The following is an 18573-nucleotide window of genomic DNA, read 5'->3' as shown; positions in this document are numbered from 1 at the left end:
CAATCTGTATAGTCTGGAGGACAGAAGGAAAAGGGGGGACATGATCGAAACATTTAAATATGTCAAAGGGTTAAATAAGGTCCAGGAGGGAAGTGTTTTTAATAGGAAAGTGAACACAAGAACAAGGGGGCACAATCGGAAGTTAGATGGATCATGAGGTCTTTTTCTGCGGTCAGTCTTCTGAGTGCTGTTCAAAATTGAGTGCCCAATAAGGAAATAATTGAGGATATCAAGAAACAGTGAAAGTAACTTTGGAGCTATTTTGTGAAACAGAGCATAAAAATATCTGAAGCAGATCGAATGACAGATATGGAACACTTTCCCTAAGACAGCTGGCTCAGCGTGATGCCCTCAAATTGGGTCAAAATTGTTTTTGGCTCTGACAAAATATTCTAGACACTGAAATCCCAATATATCTGCAGGGCAAGTTGAAATGACAAACATAAATCTGCTAATGGTGTCTCTGTGTTTGTTCTGAGGGGAAAAAAAACTTGAAAACAAAGTTGAAAATCAAAGAATGCAAACAAGATCCCATTACACATCAATGGCCAGATGTGCTGCTCAGCATAGAGGGATATTGAAGAGGGTCACCGTCACAGTCTTCAAACAATCATGAAAAGGTTGCCAAATGATAAAATATGTACTCTTTCTGGATAGACTTGCTAGGAAATGTGTTGAATAATACAATACACCAAACAAATTGCTTTCCTTGCTGCAATACCCTTCATACCGAGAAGTGAAGTGAACACAAGAACAAGGGGACACAATCTGAAGTTAGTTGGGGGAAAGATCAAAAGCAACGTGAGAAAATATTATTTCACTGAAAGAGTAGTAGATCCTTGGAACAAACTTTTAGCAGACGTGGTTGGTAAATCCATAGTAACTGAATTTAAACATGCCTGGGATAAACATATATCCATTGTAAGATAAAATACAGGAAATAGTATAAGGGCAGACTAGATGGACCATGAGGTCTTTTTCTGCCGTCAGTCTTCTATGTTTCTATGTTTCTTTGAAGTTCTGCCAAGATTTTTAAAATTAGCAAAATTCAAATATACAAAAGCTGTCCCTGCTATCTGGCTAAGAATCACAATGCATCTGACTTTCAAACTACTCCAGGCTCCAAAGCAAAATTCATAATCAAATAAACTTAAAAAAGCTGCATAGATTTTCTCCACCTAGTATCCATTCTGTTCTGCCGGGCTCTCTGGTATGAGCCTCCCGAAAATTCAAGGGTACAAATTTCAGACACACACACACACGTTTGAAAATTCAAAACAACGTTCTTTATCACAAAATTCAAAATAAACTAAGCACTCTTTTTGTATTGCAAAGAGCACTCGTCCCAAAACAACCTGGTAGTCTGTACAATCCCCTTAATCAGTCCTTAAGTACTTAGCTTGCAGCTGTGAAGAAACGTCACAGCCCTTCTTCTTCCACAAAGTGAAACACACACACACACTTTGCTCTGCTTTGGCTTCAAAGCCGTGAAAAATTAACAAACAAAGTCCGGAAACAGCAAGGCAGTCCTGAAGAACAATGATCAGATAATCTTCCACAACGGCCAAACCCACACGCTGCTATTTATATCAGCAGCACTAATTACTGGAGCCCCACCCAAACACAGGTGGCCTCTCTTATCTCCTGTAATATGCCCTTAATTGGTCTCTTCTATGCATAACTCTGCGCCTGCGTGGGTCCAAGGCTTCCGCATCCGAATCGACCGAAGATAATGGAGATTGACTTCCTGGCCTGTGTGCCAAGCCCCCCTCTTCCAAGTCACTCCCACCTTCTTCTTCGTCTGAGGAAACTGAACTACCTGACTCTGTCGGCAATAAAACAGGCCTATGACATGTTGAAGTTTCCCCTGCATCCACCTCCACATTCCATGGGGCAGGAGCTGGGCCAAAGCCAACCACAACACATTCTAAGTAGCTTTAGATTTTGACTCCAGTGCTTCTCACATAGTGTGTCATTCAACATTTTTAAGGGAGACAAAACTATTTAACTGATGGAGACTCTACTCAAAAAGAGGATAAATCAGCACCTAAAAAACAATAACTTATTGGACACAAATCAGCATGGCTTTACTGAAGGCAAATCATGTCAGACTAATCTCATTGATTTCTTTGACTATGTCACAAAGGTGTTGGATCAAGGTGGTGCCGTGGATATTGCCTATCTAGACTTCAGCAAAGCCTTTGATACGGTTCCACATAAAGAGCTGATAGATAAATTAGTGAAGATTGGACTTAATCCCTGGATAGTTCAGTGGATTTCAAGCTGGCTGAAGCATAGACATCAGAGAGTTATTGTTAATGGCGAGTATTCTGAGCAGAGACAGGTTACAAGCGGTGTGCCACAAGGGTCTGTTCTGAGTCCTATTCTTTTTAATATGTTTGTGAGTGACATAGGGGAAGGTTTGGTAGGGAAGGTTTGCCTATTTGCCGATGACTCTAAAGTGTGCAATAGGGTTGATATTCCTGGAGGGGTGGGTAATATGGTGAATGATTTAGCTTTACTAGATAAATGGTCAAAGCAATGGAAACTGCAGTTTAATGTTTCCAAATGTAAAATAATGCACTTGGGGAAAAGGAATCCTCAATCTGAGTATTGCATTGGATCAAAAGCAACATGAGAAAATATTATTTCACTGAAAGAGTGGTAGATCCTTGGAACAAATTTCCAGCAGATGTGGTTGGTAAATCCACAGTAACTGAATTTAAACACGCCTGGGATAAACATATATCCATTGTAAGATGAAATACAGGAAATAGTATAAGGGCAGACTAGATGGACCATGAGGTCTTTTTCTGCCATCAGTCTTGTATGTTTCTATGTTACCAATACCATGTTTTCCCTAAAATAAGCCCTCTCAGAAATAAGCACTTCCCAAAAAATACCATTTCCTCTGGGTAAGGTTAGGGACACAGAGCTGGAAATCAGGTAAGATGTCAAGAAGAGCCCAGTCTTGCTCCATGCGCCCCAAAATAATAAGACCTCCCTGAAAATAAGGGTCTTATTTTCGGGGAAACATGGTAGCTAAATAGAAAGTTCTACAATACATTTGCCTGAAGGACTTGGAGTGGCATAGCTCAAGCCATGTATACATGGCAGAATATAAATTATTTAGGAACAATGGGGGGGGGGGTGCTTGTTTGGTGGTTTCCAGGGAAGCATCTGATTAATCATTGTAGAAATAAGATGAATCTTTGATGTATTCCAGTAGAATTCATGCAGTTTTTCAATACCATGGTTGTCAGCCTTACCTGTGCTTTTAACATAATAATATGCCTGAACAGCCACGAAGCTCAAGAATCAGACTAGTGTAACAAATGACTCCATTTATACTGAAGCAAAGGGACTTGTTATTAAATTCCTGTTTGTTGGTGCATAATGCTATAACAATGAAACAAATAAGGCTATGTACTGCTTTCTCAAAACTCCTTGGAGAGCAAAGTAGCAGAAAAATGCAACAAATATATCCAAAGGAAGCAAAATTGTCTTCAAGTATCTGATACTCAGGAAAAGTTAAGAGAAGTTTAACACACTTGCATTCAAATACTAGATAACAAAAATCCTGATTCTGCTATTTTTATATTTGAAAAATGCCTCTTGCTGTTATGAACAAAGATGTAGACACAGGAGTATCCACAGACAAATTGCTGATAAAGTCTGAATTCATTTAATGTTTGGGGTATCCCATTTCAAGAGCATTATGCTGCAAAAAAAAAAGGCATACTGAATAACATTTAAATGTTCTCTTGAAAAACACGCTTCCCTTGAAAAATGTTTTTATTGGCATACTCAGATATTTAGACATTATGGCAATCCAATTGCATTCAGGTCTCTTAAGATTTGTTTAAATGCAAGCACTGAAAGCTCATAACATACTCAGAAAAAACTGAGCATGTCTTTCTCCATGTTTGGAGAGCTGGGGCAAGGGGGGAGACTGGTATCATATTTGTTTAATAAGTTACCAGTTAATTTGATGAAACAGCACATTTCCAGAAATAAAAAAAACCCCTTTTCGCAGAAATATTTCTAGAAGCCTTGGCATCGTTAATAGGGAAAACAAATGGGTGCCCTGCTCCAAAGCTATTGGTGGTTGGCTGCCAAAGCCAACAGGCCAAATCTTTACCTCGAACAAGCCAAAGCTGCATCATCTTGCCAAGCATACAGACATCCAAGGTAAATTCCAGGAAAAAGATCATTTGTCAATATGGAGTACTCTATGCACCGTGATTTGCATCACTCTCTTCTTCCCCCATCCTTTGGAAAGTGAAATGTTTGGCAGCAAAAGAGAAAGCGTGTAAAAAAGAAAAGAAAATAGAAGTATTGTAGTCCTGCTTTGCAATGGATAAAAACTTATCAGCGGGTTGCCGCTGGCCACTGAAATGTGAAAACTTTTCGATGAGACAGTCTTATATTGCAACCGGAGTAAAAGATAGATTTTCCCTGACATTGAAGGAAGAGTCCAGGATGGGTTACTCTAGACCAGTGATGGTGAACCTATGGCACTGGTGCCACAGGAGGCATGCAGAGCCATATCTGCTTGTACCCAAGGTGTTGCTCTATTTCAGCTCCAACATGCATGTGTATGCTGGTAAGCTGATTTTTGGCTTGCACAGAGCGGCGGCATACAAATCTAATAAATTATTATATTTATTTATTTATTTATTTATTTACTTATTTATTTATTTTTTTTAATTATTATTTATTTACTTACTTATTTATTAATTAATTAGATTTGTATGCCGCCCCTTTCCGTAGACTCGGGGCGGCTCACAACATAATAAAACAATTCATAACAAATCTAATAATTTAAAATTTAAAATTTAAAGTAGTTAAGAAAACCCCATTTTTAAGCAGACATACCTACAAACATACCATACATAAATTATATAGGCCCGGGGGAGATATCTCAATTCCCCCATGCCAGACGACAAAGGTAGGTTTTGAGGAGTTTACGAAAGGCAAGGAGGGTAGGGGCAGTTCTAATCTCTGGAGGGAGCTGGTTCCAGAGAGTTGGGGCTGCAACAGAGAAGGCTCTTCCCCTAGGGCCCGCCAACCGACATTGTTTAGTTGACGGGACCCGGAGAAGACCGACTCTGTGGGACCTAATCGGTCGCTGGGATTCGTGCAGCAGAAGGAGGTCTTGGAGATATTCTGGTCCGATGCCATGAAGGGCTTTATAGGTCATAACCAACACTTTGAATTGTGACCGGAAATTGATCGGCAACCAATGCAGACTGCGGAGTGTTGGTGTAACATGTATTATTATTATTATTATTATTATTATTATTAATAATAATAATAATTTAGAACTAAGGAGAAATTTCCTGACAGTCAGAACGGTTGATCAGTGAAACAATTTGCTTCCAGAAGTTGTGAATGCCCCAACACTGGAAGTTTTTAGCAGATGTTGGATACCATCTGCTGAGGTAGTGTAGGGTTTCCTGCCTAAGCAGGGGTTTGGACTAGAAGACCTCCAAGGTCCCTTCCAACTCTGTTGTTGTTGTTGTTATTTGTTATTATTTATAGAGAGCCGAGGTGGCGCAGTGGTTAGAGTGCAGTACTAAAGCTGGCTGCTAGATCTGCAGGTCAGTGGTTCAAATCTCATCACCATCCTTCCAGGTGGGTAAAATGAAGACCTAGATTGTGGAGGCAATATTCTGGCTCTGTTTAAATAAATGCTATTGCTAACATGTTGTAAGCCACCCTAAGGAGAAGGGCGGCATTAAATAATAATAATAATAATAATAATAATAATAATAGCTAACATTATTATTATTATTATTATTATTATTATTATTATTATTATTTAATGCCGCCCTTCTCCTTAGGGCGGCTTACAACATGTTAGCAATAGCATTTATTATTATTATTATTATTATTATTATTATTATTATTATTATTACTTTATCCTTGCCTTTGTAACACTGACATGATCTGACTGCCCTGCTGCAAATCTTCAATGGGTGTGTATTTGTGTGTTTCATTTAATTGAGAACATCTACTCCCTCTTCCTACACAAACACTGTTTCTAGTACACTCTGTCCTTTGCATTAATAATGTTGTGCTGCAACTATTGGGGGAGAAGGAAATTCCTTATTTAGGATAAGCCACGGGATGCCTGCACTCAACCAAAAAAGTTCTGTGCGTCTAGATAATAGGTTCACGCTAAATGAACCAGAAAGCCATCAGAAAGGACTACTAGAGCTATGGATAAAGCAACGATTGAGAACATTTCTCAATATGTGGGGCTTTGCTGTGCATACAATATCACATATTGCGCAATCATCTATATAAGAGGAGTGCATAAGCGCACCATTGTGCCTACCGTCCCTATCCTATTGTCTACTTTTTATCATTACTTATCTAATGTTTAATATGTACAAATTATTACCCTATAATTGTTAAATAAATAAATAAATAAATAAATAAATAAATAAATAAATTCAGCCCATAGATTAACAGTTGCCTTCTGAGCTACGTTCAGTTTGAAAATAAACTAAGAATCCTAATAGCAGTTTATTGCTCCAGAACTGTACTTTTAAAAGGTTGGCTGGAGAATTCTGGGAGTTGAAGTCCACAAGTCTTAAAGTTGCCAAGTTTGAAGATCTCTGATGTAAATATTCCAGTGGGGAATTGGCATTCCTGGTATTGCAGCCCAATTGTCAGATTTGAGCAGGAGGGAGCTGCTGCCTGCATTCAGTCCAAGCAGCAATTGCTACAGGTGGTTCATGGAAACCATGTTGCAGGGCTCCCAGATAAAAGACAAAAACATCTTTTTGATCTGACACATCTCCCTACCCAGGAGGAGTGGAAAAATGGACGGCAGCCAGAAGTTCCAAGAGCTCAGCAAAACAAGCTGATTCCAGTATTCCAGGGCTACCGATGAGATGGAGGACTAAGTGGAGTCGAAGTTCCATTCATGAATGGTTTTTTTCGAGCCTCCTGAGATTCTTCATCAAGGCATCCCCTACCATGATCACTCTGTGACATGTAGCAGATGACAGCTCTTGCCTGACTTTGGCCTGTGCTTAGAAGCTAGGAAATGTTGGACCTGATTAGTACCTGAATGAGAAACATTCTGAAAGAAAGCAGTGCCAAAACCACTTCTATTCTATTGCCAAGGAAATTGTAGAGATTTATTTATTTATTATTAGATTTGTATGCCGCCTTCCCTGCTTTATGTGTACACCAAAGTGACTCTCATATGGAACACTCTCTGCTAGACATAATCTGGACTTTTATGCTGAAGTCCGGAAAACATAAAATGAGGAATAGACTCCCACCCTATTTCTGCAGTGGGAGAAAGGTTAGGGATGGGCTGCTGTAACCTTTTGTCATCTTCTCTGACCAGTAAATTCAGGCAAAGATCAAAACTGCACAATAACACGATGAGTCACTTATTAATTTGTATTTTATTACTTGTCATCTGCTTAGTGAACAAGGAAAAGACCCGTGGATTTATTTTTCCCTTCCCTTTTCCTTAAAGACTCTCATAAAAGGGTGCCTCTTCTTCATTTGTCCAAACAAATTTATGCTCTGAATTTAAACCCTACTGTATTGCACTATAAAATTGGAGATGGCAGCAATCGTTGATTGGTCATAAAAGATTTAAATTACTATTTACACAATTTTAAAAACTCTGTGATTGCATTTCTAATATTCAAACCATAACTACAACTCCTTTCCCCACCCCATGTACTACCCTTGTTTTACCTTAATGTTCCCATATAAAAATCCTAAATTCTTTTTCTCCCCAAAAAAGGCATGCTGTTTTTCAGTTCAATAAAAATAAGAAGACAGCCTTCCAGAGCAGAAGTGAGTGGTCTTAAAAAACTTCATTCTGGTTTGTATCAATAAATCTTCCAAAGTGCCATCATCACACAAATCAAATGACAAATCAGGAGGCAGCACTGAACAGCTAATATCAAGCATTTCCTTTGTAAATCTATTACAGGGGTCCCCAAACTTGGCAACTTTAAGGCTTTTGGACTTCAACTCCCAGAATTGCCCAGGCAGCTATGTTGGCTGGAGAATTCTGAGAGTTGAAGTCCACAAGCCTTAAAGTTGCCAAGTTTGAAGACCTATGATCTATTATGTTCCTTATTCAAGAAATTCAAACGTTTCCTTAATTACTCAAATTTCTAGCCCCAAATATTTTTTAAACTTATAGGCAACAATGGGTGACACCTCCCAAGCCTGAATGAAATGCATAACTCTTAACTGCTCTGCACAGCAGACAACACGATGCATGGAATATGCAGATCACTTAATTATTCACTCTGAAGATGAATCTCTATGAATGTTTGTGATCATGAAGCATTATTTGATACATAACAAATGTTCCTGTATAATATTACATGGGATTGTATCTGGAATGAATTCAAACATACTAATCAAGGTCTGGTGTGATGACAACAATATTTTAAACTTGACAAAGGCTGCAGTTCCCAGATGTTCTATTATGAATCTCAATGGGTGGCCTTTAGGGAGAATATGCCCTGCTTTGCTGTAAAAATAGGCTTGCTATTTTTATAACTAAATATAACATCACCACTGGCTGTTGTCTGCAGCTCCCAAGGTAAGCTTCACTGTACAAAACAAATACAGTTGTAAATGAAACTATTAGAGACTGTTCCCGTCACCACATTGTGGAACATTTCCTAAAAACATTGCTTCACAGTTTTAAAGTTTTTCTAATTTTCAAAGAGTAAAAACATCACAAACAGTCTCAGTACCCAGTTTCCCGAAAATAAGACAGTGTCATATATTAATTTTTGCTCCCAAATATGTGCTATGTTTTATTTTCAGGGGATGTCTTATTTTTTTGTTCAATGAAGAAGAATTTGAGGGTTCGGTTCTCTCTTTGGCCAACTACCCTCCCGCCCCTTTTCTCAGTGCTCCTTTTCTGTGTAGAGGAGGAGTCACATTCTTGCAGCGATTGGTTCAGCCTGCTGCCAATCGGGTGGCTGAGGGGCGTTGCCGGCTAGGCTCTAGCAAGAGCAGAAGCGGCCGTCCAAATTAAGCCTCGCTGTTGCCAGAGCTGTATCATTACCTCCCTTCTCACCGTATGCATCCCGGCTGCGCGGCTTTGAAAAATGCCGCGCGGGAGTTTCCTGTTGGGTGCGCGGCCGCGTTGGTGTTGCCTATGATTATTTGGAACAGGATATTAGAGGGAACAACGCCCCCTACCCTATTTAAAACTACAGTATACGGTAGGGTGCAATCCTGCTGCAGCAAAAACGCATCCAAACACGCAGCCGCGTGTTGGATGTGTGTTGGATGTGTTTTAAATCTGATTGATGCAGGTTTTTGGGATGCAATTTATGAACAGCAGTGCTATATATGTTCTGTTCAAGAATGCTGCAAAATGAAACGTCTCCTACGTCTTACTTTCGGGGGATGCCTTATATTAGGCAATTCTACGAATCCTCTCCTGTGTCTTACTTTCGGGGTGACTTATTTTCGAGGAAACAGGATATATAAATATTTAAAAAATGTAATAGAAGGCTGATCGATTCACCCGAGACCCAGAGCTCAAATGGGACATTGTGTAGTAAATAGATGTATTAAGCAACCGAGAAATGAGAATCACTGCTATGTTCTGAATGTTTCATTTTAAAGAGAGGATCTATTCAACAAGGTAGTGGGCTCAAGTAGATACTGAACAGTCTTTAGTCCGGGATGCTTCACTGATCCAGGAGGTTGGTTAGACCAGTGTTTCCCAACCTGGGCAACTTGAAGCTATCTGGGGAATTCTGGGAGTTGAAGTCCAAATAGCTTCAAGTTGCCCAGGTTGGGAAACATTGGGTTAAACAAACCCCACCACCCCGTGACCTTTTTCAACTCTTATATTTCTGGAATCACAGAGTCTTGCCAGTAAGACAAATTGCTGACTTACAGAGACGTAAATCAGGGAAGTGGTTCTTGGGAATAATAACACGACTTTCAAGCAACTAAGTCCACAACACTGCATTAACCAGAGTTAATACACCCTGTTTTTGTTTTATGCAAAACACTGATCTTCTGACTTGTCACTCATTCTTCTGAGGGATTTCAATGGCAGGGGAGAGATACATGGCAGAGAAAACTGGAAGGAAAAGGTGGAAGGGAAGAGACCAAGATGGAGGGGAAATCAAACAAGCTGTGGTTGTTGTCATCTGTGCGTGTCTGTGCTGAGAAAGTAAGTACTCAAAGCAACTTATTGCAAGCCGAGACATTGTACAAGCAATTTAAAAGAAGCTGATTTAAGACAGGTCAATACACATTTTATGTGTGACTCTGGTGAAATCATGGGCAGGAGTGTATTTTCAAAGAAAATCCATGTTATCCTTTTAGGAAGTCATGACATCATGAAGTTGGAAAGCTCCCATTTTAGTATTTACAGCATTTATAAAAACATATATGGTTAATCTCAATGATTCTGGGCTGTTTACAAGGATAAAATCCTAATACAAAAAAAGCAATAAACCTCCACATCCCTGGTGACAACAATTGAAAGAGCCACTTGATGGGCTCCATATCACTATTTATTTATTTATTTTATTTATTTATTATTTAGATTTGTATGCCGCCCCTCTCCGCAGACTCGGGGCGGCTCACAACAAAATAAAACAATTCATAACAAATCTAAATTGTAGTTTAAAATATTTAAAAACCCCATTTACTAAACAAACATACATACAAACATACCATTCATATTGTATATGCCTGGGGGAGATGTCTCAGTTCCCCCATGCCTGACGACAAAGGTAGGTTTTAAGGAGCTTACGAAAGGCGAGGAGAGTAGGGGCAGTTCTAATCTCCGGGGGGTAGTTGGTTCCAGAGGGCCAGGGCCGCCACAGAGAAGGCTCTTCCCCTGGGTCCCGCCAACCGACATTGTTTAGTTGACGGGACCCGGAGAAGGCCCACTCTGTGGGACCTAATCGGTCGCTGGGATTCGTGCGGCAGAAGGCGGTCTCGGAGATATTCTGGTCCAATGCCATGAAGGGGGGTTGCCCAAGTTTGGTAATCTTATCTCTGCATAGGTGATGTTCCATAGGGAGGGAGCCACGACCTTCTTGGTCATGCTAAATGAACCTGCTTGGAGAGGACACCCATAGCACCAGTGACGGGCCCTACCCAGTATGAATGGAATCCATTAGGACATTTTAGTGGGCTCTGGAGTTCGGTGTGGGCAGGCGTGGGCCTGACACATGTGAGCATGCCCCCGCATGAGACTTTGCTTCTGCACATATGTCCTGTTGTGGTTGGCTTCAGGCCAGCTCCTATGGCTGCTGATTTTGACTCAGAAGAGTTGGAGCCGTCTGCTCATCTCAGAAGACCTATCTGGCTGGAGGAAGAATCAGACAGTGAACCAGAAGCAGATGAGGGAAGGGTTGGAGACAAAGAGAGGGGAATGAAGCTGGTCAGATCTTCAGCCAGAGTTTCCTCTGAGTCAGACGGGGATGAAATAATGGATGATCCTATTCTCAATGTCTGAGTAAGGAGAATGTTTTTGGAGAAAGACTTTGATGAATTGTGGTTTCAGGGTTTGCTGTGGATATCTTTGGATATTCTGACATCAAGCTGTGAGTTATTTGGCTGACATAAGCCAGAAAGACTTCTGTTCTGACTTGAGTGATTAACTCTGACCTGTTGGACTTATAAACTAACATTACTCCAGCAGATGCCGAGGCTTGCAATTTTCTATACATAAAGAGAATCTCTTTGCTTCCTTTTTATAAGCCTGCGGGGGGGGGGTGTTTGGTTAATTACTTCGTCAAAGTTATTATCTTTTTTTACTATAGTCATTAAGCAAGACATCATGTGACCTTAACTTGCAATATTCTGCCAGCTTCCCCATTAACTTTGCTTCACAGAATCCAGCTGAGAAGGTTTCAAATGGGACCAAATAGCCATGCTTTATCCATCATAAAAACACACCAGTTGCCAAACATTCAAATCATGATCTAGTAACCACAGGGATGTTGCAATAATTTGTAAGCATGAGGACTCATTGTAAATCACATTTTTCAGGGCTAGCGTATCTTTGAATTGTCACTAAACCAGAGATCTTCAAACTTGGCAACTTTAAGACTTGTGGCTTTCAATTCCTAGAATTCTCCAGCCAGGAATTCTGAAAGTTGAAATCCACAAATCTTAAAATTGCCAAGTTTTGGGACCCCTGAACTAAACAATCATAAGTCAACAACTTCCTGTATTAAAAGCACTTTAATATTAATAATAGTAAGCTATTTTTAAAGTTTTTTTTCCAATCTGCCTTTAAAAAAGTAATACACGTCGCAAACTCAGTTAATTGCAAGGTTAAAGGATATTCGCCCTGTTCAGAAATGATGGTTAAAATAAACTTAATTCCACAATTTTAAGGAGGTAAGAGGGAGACAAAGTAAAAGGAATAACCCAAAGTTGTTTTATACAGCTGTTCTACACATCATCCTGTAGTTATCTAACACAGGTTTGTACATTTGTTCAAGCATGATTAATTTAATTTTAACATATTAATGGAAGTGAATACTTAGGCAAGGTAGGAAGCAAACATTTTGTTTAGATTTCAACTCAGATTTAACCAGGCTTTAATCAAACGTGAATAAGGTTATTCCACAAATAAGATACCATCAAGCAACCCCAGCCTTCCAAACATACTGCAAAATATATATTTAGTCTGGTTAAGTTGATGCTATCAAAACTACACAAAACTGAAGGACACTTAGTGAAACCCGCCCTTCAAAAAGATCAGCCAGGTTTCTAGTTCCACATCAAACCTGAAGCCATGAAATAAATCTGGATATTTTGGTTCATCCAGAACTGAGACTTCATTACCCAAGAGTCTTTGCCAATGGTCGGGATGACTGAGGCTGATTTATGTACCCCTGGAAGACAACAAATTATATCCTCGCATTTTATCCACTTGGGATCATCGTCCATATCCTCAAGCTGTACAAAGTAAAAATTACACCTCACAAGTACACAAATAATAGCCACATTTATTTCAATTACATCAACTGAACCAAGTATATATGTATCCCAATCAATACAAATACTGTACAAGTTATTTTATCTGCAATCCCAAACAAAGTGATCATTATAGGCCATTAAGTCATTTTTTACTTTTTCTTATTAGCCAGAACGGAAAATATGATATTCCCGGAAGCGTCTGTAATATGGCAAATGATTTAGCTTTACTAGATAAGTGGTCAAAGCAATGGAAACTACAGTTTAATGTTTCCAAATGTAATATAATGCACTTGGGGGAAAGTAATCCTCAATCTGAGTATTGTATTGGCAGTTCTGTGTTAGCAAAAACTTCTGAAGAGAAGGATTTAGGGGTAGTGAAAATGGGCGAACAGTGTGGTCAGGCAGTAGGGAAAGCAAGTAGAATGCTTGGCTGTATAGCTAGAAGTAAAATAAACAGGAAGAGGGAGATTGTGATCCCGCTGAATAGAGCGCTGGTAAGACCACATTTGGAATACTGTGTTCAGTTCTGGAGACCTCACCTACAAAAAGATATTGATAAAATTGAACGGGTCCAAAGACGGCCTACAAAAATGGTGGAAGGTCTTAAGCATAAAACTTATCAGGAAAGACTTCATGAACTCAATCTGTATAGTCTGGAGGACAGAAGGGAAAGGGGGGACATGATTGAAACATTTAAATATGTTAAAGGGTTAAATAAGTTTCAGGAGAAAAGTGTTTTTAATAGGAAAGTGAACACAAGAACAAGGGGGCACAATTTGAGGTTAGTTGGGGGAAAGATCAGAAGCCATATGAGAAAATATTATTTTACTGAAAGAGTAGTACAGTAGATGCTTGGAACAAAATTTCCAGCAGACGTGGTTGGTAAATCCACAGTAACTGAATTTAAACATGCCTGGGATAAACATATATCCATCCTAAGATAAAATACAGGGAATAGTATAAGGGCAGACTAGATGGACCATAAGGTCCTTTTCTGCCATCAATCTTCTATGTTTCTATGTTTCTAAAAGGCCTTACACTTACCAACACTTTAATAAAAAAAGCTCCAATGGATATGTTTATATAAACATACCATGGAAAATAAACCTTAATACATTTCCACTCATCATCAGTCAACCTCATCCCAGTTTCACCCAACAACACCCAACAACACCGAGCTATTGCCTTACTTGTTCCATCAACTTCAACTGTCAACCTGATGAAACAAAGAGCTTTGTGATACCGTAAAATTGTGTATTTATTGCATAATATGATACCTAGCTGGGAAGGGATCCTGTCCTCGCCCTGGATATCTCATTCTTCCTGCTTCCTCTTCCAACCCCACAGTGATTCAGAATTCCTTCAGAAAAGTAGCAATTAAAAAAAACCCATTTCTTGGAATAGGGAAAGGCAAGTTCTTTTTAAAAACCAAAAGAGCATGGCCTTTGATAGACCTGATATTTGTGAAGATGGAGAAGTAGCAGTTGCCCTTTCAGGATCATATTGTCAAGGTTCCAGGTAGCATCCAAACTAAATCAGAGTCCAAGCCAAAGTCATCCTCTTGGTCCCAATTTATTGCTGGAGCCATCCTGGCACCGACACTGGGAAACCAGAATCTGAGTTTCCCACCCAGTTGAAAGTTCACATCCCTTGTCCCCCACCCACAAACTTGTCATGTTGCCCCTTCAGATTGCACCAGCATGGCAAGTTCCTCCTTCTGCTTCCGCCCAGGTGGGTGGGCATAGGATGACCTTGAACCATTCGGAAGAATGCTTTGTGACTGCATCTGTTCCCTCATGAAAATCACTCCTCCCAAGTTCCCATAAACATCAGGCCTTCTACATGGGGCTGCCTTTGAAAAGTGTTCGGAAACTTCAGATCGTGCAGAATGCAGCTGCGAGAGCAATCATGGGCTTTCCCAAATATGCCCATGTTACACCAACACTCCGCAGTCTGCATTGGTTGCCAATCAGTTTCCAGTCACAATTCAAAGTGTTGGTTATGACCTATAAAGCCCTTCATGGCACCGGACCAGATTATCTCCGGGACTGCCTTCTACCGCACGAATCCCAGCGACCAGTTAGGTCCCACAAAGTGGGCCTTCTCCGAGTCCCATCAACTAAACAATGTCGTTTGGCGGGACCCAGGGGAAGAGCCTTCTCTGTGGTGGCCCCGACCCTCTGGAACCAGCTCCCCCCAGAGATTAGAATTGCCCCCACCCTCCTCGCCTTTCGTAACCTCCTTAAAACCCACCTCTGTCGTCAGGCATGGGGGAACTGAGATATTCCTTCCCCATAGGCCTTTACAATTTATGCATGGTATGTTTGTGTGTATGTTTGGTTTTATAATAAGGGGTTTTAGTTGCTTTAGTATTGGATTGTTACATGCTGTTTTTATCATTGTTGTTAGCCGCCCCGAGTCTACAGAGATGGTTGGCATACAAATCCAATAAAATAATAATAATAATAATAATAATAATAATAATAATAATAATAATAATAAAAGATAGTGTGGCAAAACCATTAATTTATCACTAACTTCTGCATTGGCTTGACACATATTTTGTATTCCTGTACCCACATGTCACTTCCTTTGGCAGCAGCTTTTCAGGACTTTCTGCAGAACATCTCCATTCCTTCTTACTCTCAAAAACACATTTCAAAAAAACCAACAACAGAACATGCTGCACGCACACAAGTCATATTCAGAACTAAGACATCCTGGTAATTGTCACAATGCCAAGTCAAGATCTAGCAAGCTTCCAAGGGCTTCCCAGACTATGCCTGCTTTTATGAAGAAGTGATATACTGTATATCTAAAAAGGGAGGCTCCGTGTTGCAACATTTTGTTCCAAATAAGAATCATCATCTGTGATCATTACCATCATGCAGAATTTATCCAATGTACAATCTATACAAAATACTTCATATATACTGCTCAAAAAAACAAAGGGAACACTCAAAGAACACATCCTAGATCTGAATGAATGAAATATTCTCATTCGATACTTTGTTCTGTACAAAGTTGAATGTGCACAACAGCCGGTGAAATTGATTGTCAATCAGTGTTGCTTCCTAAGTGGACTGTTTGATTTCACACAAGTTTGATTAACTTGGACTTATATTGTGTTGTTAAAGGGTTCCCTTTATTTTTTTGAGCAGTGTATATTTAAGTGGATTGTTTTAAAGAATACTTACTTACTTACTTACTTACTTACTTACTTACTTACTTACTTACTTACTTACTTACTTACTTACTTACTTACTTACTTACTTACTTACTTACTTACTTATTGGATTTGTATGCCACCCCTCTCCGTAGACTTGGGGCGGCTATCATACATTATATTCTGTATGATACAGAATATAATGTACCATACACAGTGTTCATATGTATTTATTCTTTACTGCAATCCCATTAAAGAAAAATATATTTAGTGTTTTATTTATTTGTTTATTTTAATTTCTGTCATGCTCTTATTGACCTTCAATTCAGTTTCCCGAATGTTTGGTTGCCTAAATATTTAAAAAAATCTTATGTACCACTTGATTCAGAATAATCAGATTCACAACACTTTAATTAAGTCCACTGCTAACTTGAGATCAAACAAATAGAGAACAATGCTTTTTCACAATTATTAACCATTTACAGTGATTGGGAAATTAAGCACATATGAATTGGGTAATGCTCTGTTTTGGTGATGCTGAGCTTTCTGTAGTCTGGCTGACTTTTGTTGAAATGCTAAACGATGCTTTCCTTGGTCCGATATCATTACGAATCTTCCATTCTCATGTGGAGAGGCAGAACTAGCCAGTTTATCAAAGATTTAACTCTGCATGTGGCCCACAAGTACTCCTTTTATGCCTCCTGAGCCATGTCAGTTTAGATAAAGCCAGAAAATTGGCTTGAATGATTTTGGGGGTGAGCAATTAAGAACCAAAATGAATGAATTAGCTTTGAAGGAGCTGAAGATGCCATTTTGCACCTCAATACATCTGAAATATTTTTTTTAAAGGAGCTTTACCTAACCACTCAGGACCTGAGTGGTTAGGTAAAGCTCCTTTAAAAAAAATATTTCAGATGTATTGAGGTGCAAAATGGCATCTTCAGCTCCTTCAAAGCTAATTCATTCATTTTGGTTCTTAATTGCTCACCCCCAAAATCATTCAAAGTCTCAGGTCCATGCCTGCTATTCAAAGCCTTGTGTGAGTTTTTGGAGAATGGAAATTGTACATTCCAGAGCTACAAAGGGGACTAGAATACAACTCCATAACTACATCTGGAAGGCTTAAAAGCCCCTAGAAGAGTGATGGGGAACCTTTTTTGCTCCGGTGCCAAAAAGGAGTGTTAGGCCCGTTGTGCTGTTTTTTGCTTTCCCCAGTCTTCAGGAGGCTTCTGTGAAGCCTTGGGAAGGCAAAAATGACTTCCCACCACCTTATGGAAGCCCGAAAAATCAGCTGGCCAGCGTGAACATATGTGCTGGAGCTGACATAGGGCAACACCTTGTGTGCCCTCAGATATGGTTCTGCGTGCCACCTGTGGCACCTGTGCCATAGGTTTGCCACCACGGCCCTAGGAAAATCATAGCATCCGACAGATTTTATTTTTTTAACATTTTTAATTGGTTTTTAAAAAAATATAAGACAAACAACATTTAACATGTAAAGGAGCTACCATTGCTCCGCTAAGCATAGAAAATCTGTCGGATGAAACTTTATGGATAAATTTTAGCTTTATTAACTAATTTCAATTATTTTAATCACAATGCTATAACGAAAATGCTGAAGTATTCAAATGTTATATTATAGTAGTATGTTAAGAAATATGTTATTAACCATTTTTACCTTTCTGTATTGATCTGAACCATAACCGAATCCCAGCGGCCAGTTAGGTCCCAGAGTGGGTCTTCTCCGGGTCCCGTCAACTAAACAATGCCACTTGGCGGGACCCAGGAGAAGAGCCTTCTCTGTGGCGGCCCCGGCCCTCTGGAACCAACTCCCCCCAGAGATTAGAATTGCCCCCACCCTCCTTGCCTTTCGTAAGTTACTTAAAACCCACCTCTGCCGCCAAGCATGGGGGATTTAAGACTTTTTTCTCCCCCTAGGCTGTTACAACTGTATACATGGTATGTTTGTATGTATGTTTGGTTTTTATATATTAAGGGGTTTTAATTTGCTTTTAGTATTGGATTTTATTATATATTGTTCATGATTGTTGTTAGCCGCCCCGAGTTTTCGGAGAGGGGCGGCATATAAATCCAATAAAACTTGAAACTTGAAACTAGTCTTTCTCTTTTGTATTATTAAGACTTCTATGCACCCGATAGATTTTAACCAGGACTGAAATTGGAATTGAAGAGTCCTGGTTGAAATCTGCCCTCTTCTATGAGGACAGATTGGATAGAAAAACCTCTCACCATGCCAGATTCACATCCCTAAACAAAACATGTTTCTAGCCCTCCTTGAAGTGTGGTGCAAAGCCTCCATAGCCTGACTGAACAAAACACTATACACAGGATTAGACTCTGCATTGGGACAACAGAATTTGTTTTCTCTCCCCAAACATTAACATAAATGGAAATAATTCATACAAAACTGAGGA

At 39.6% G+C, this 18573-nt stretch overlaps 1 protein-coding gene across 2 annotated transcripts in view; it reads right to left on the bottom strand.

The window, feature by feature from the left end:
- DAAM1 (dishevelled associated activator of morphogenesis 1) overlaps positions 1 to 18573 on the bottom strand; it is a 227168-nt gene that overhangs the window by 178116 nt on the left and 30479 nt on the right. Inside the window, exon 2 of one of the 2 annotated variants that reach the window (XM_070750284.1) lies at positions 14250 to 14332. The exons of the other annotated variant lie outside the window; for it this stretch is intronic. The gene's annotated coding sequence lies outside the window, so the exon portion shown is untranslated. The remainder of the gene's footprint in view (positions 1 to 14249; positions 14333 to 18573) is intronic. 2 annotated transcript variants of the gene reach the window in all.

The sequence above is a fragment of the Erythrolamprus reginae genome, chromosome 1 (assembly GCF_031021105.1).
Source record: "Erythrolamprus reginae isolate rEryReg1 chromosome 1, rEryReg1.hap1, whole genome shotgun sequence".
Lineage (NCBI taxonomy): Eukaryota > Metazoa > Chordata > Lepidosauria > Squamata > Dipsadidae > Erythrolamprus > Erythrolamprus reginae.
Note: the sequence above shows the minus strand (reverse complement) of the source record. Positions and strands in the feature narration are given on the sequence as shown.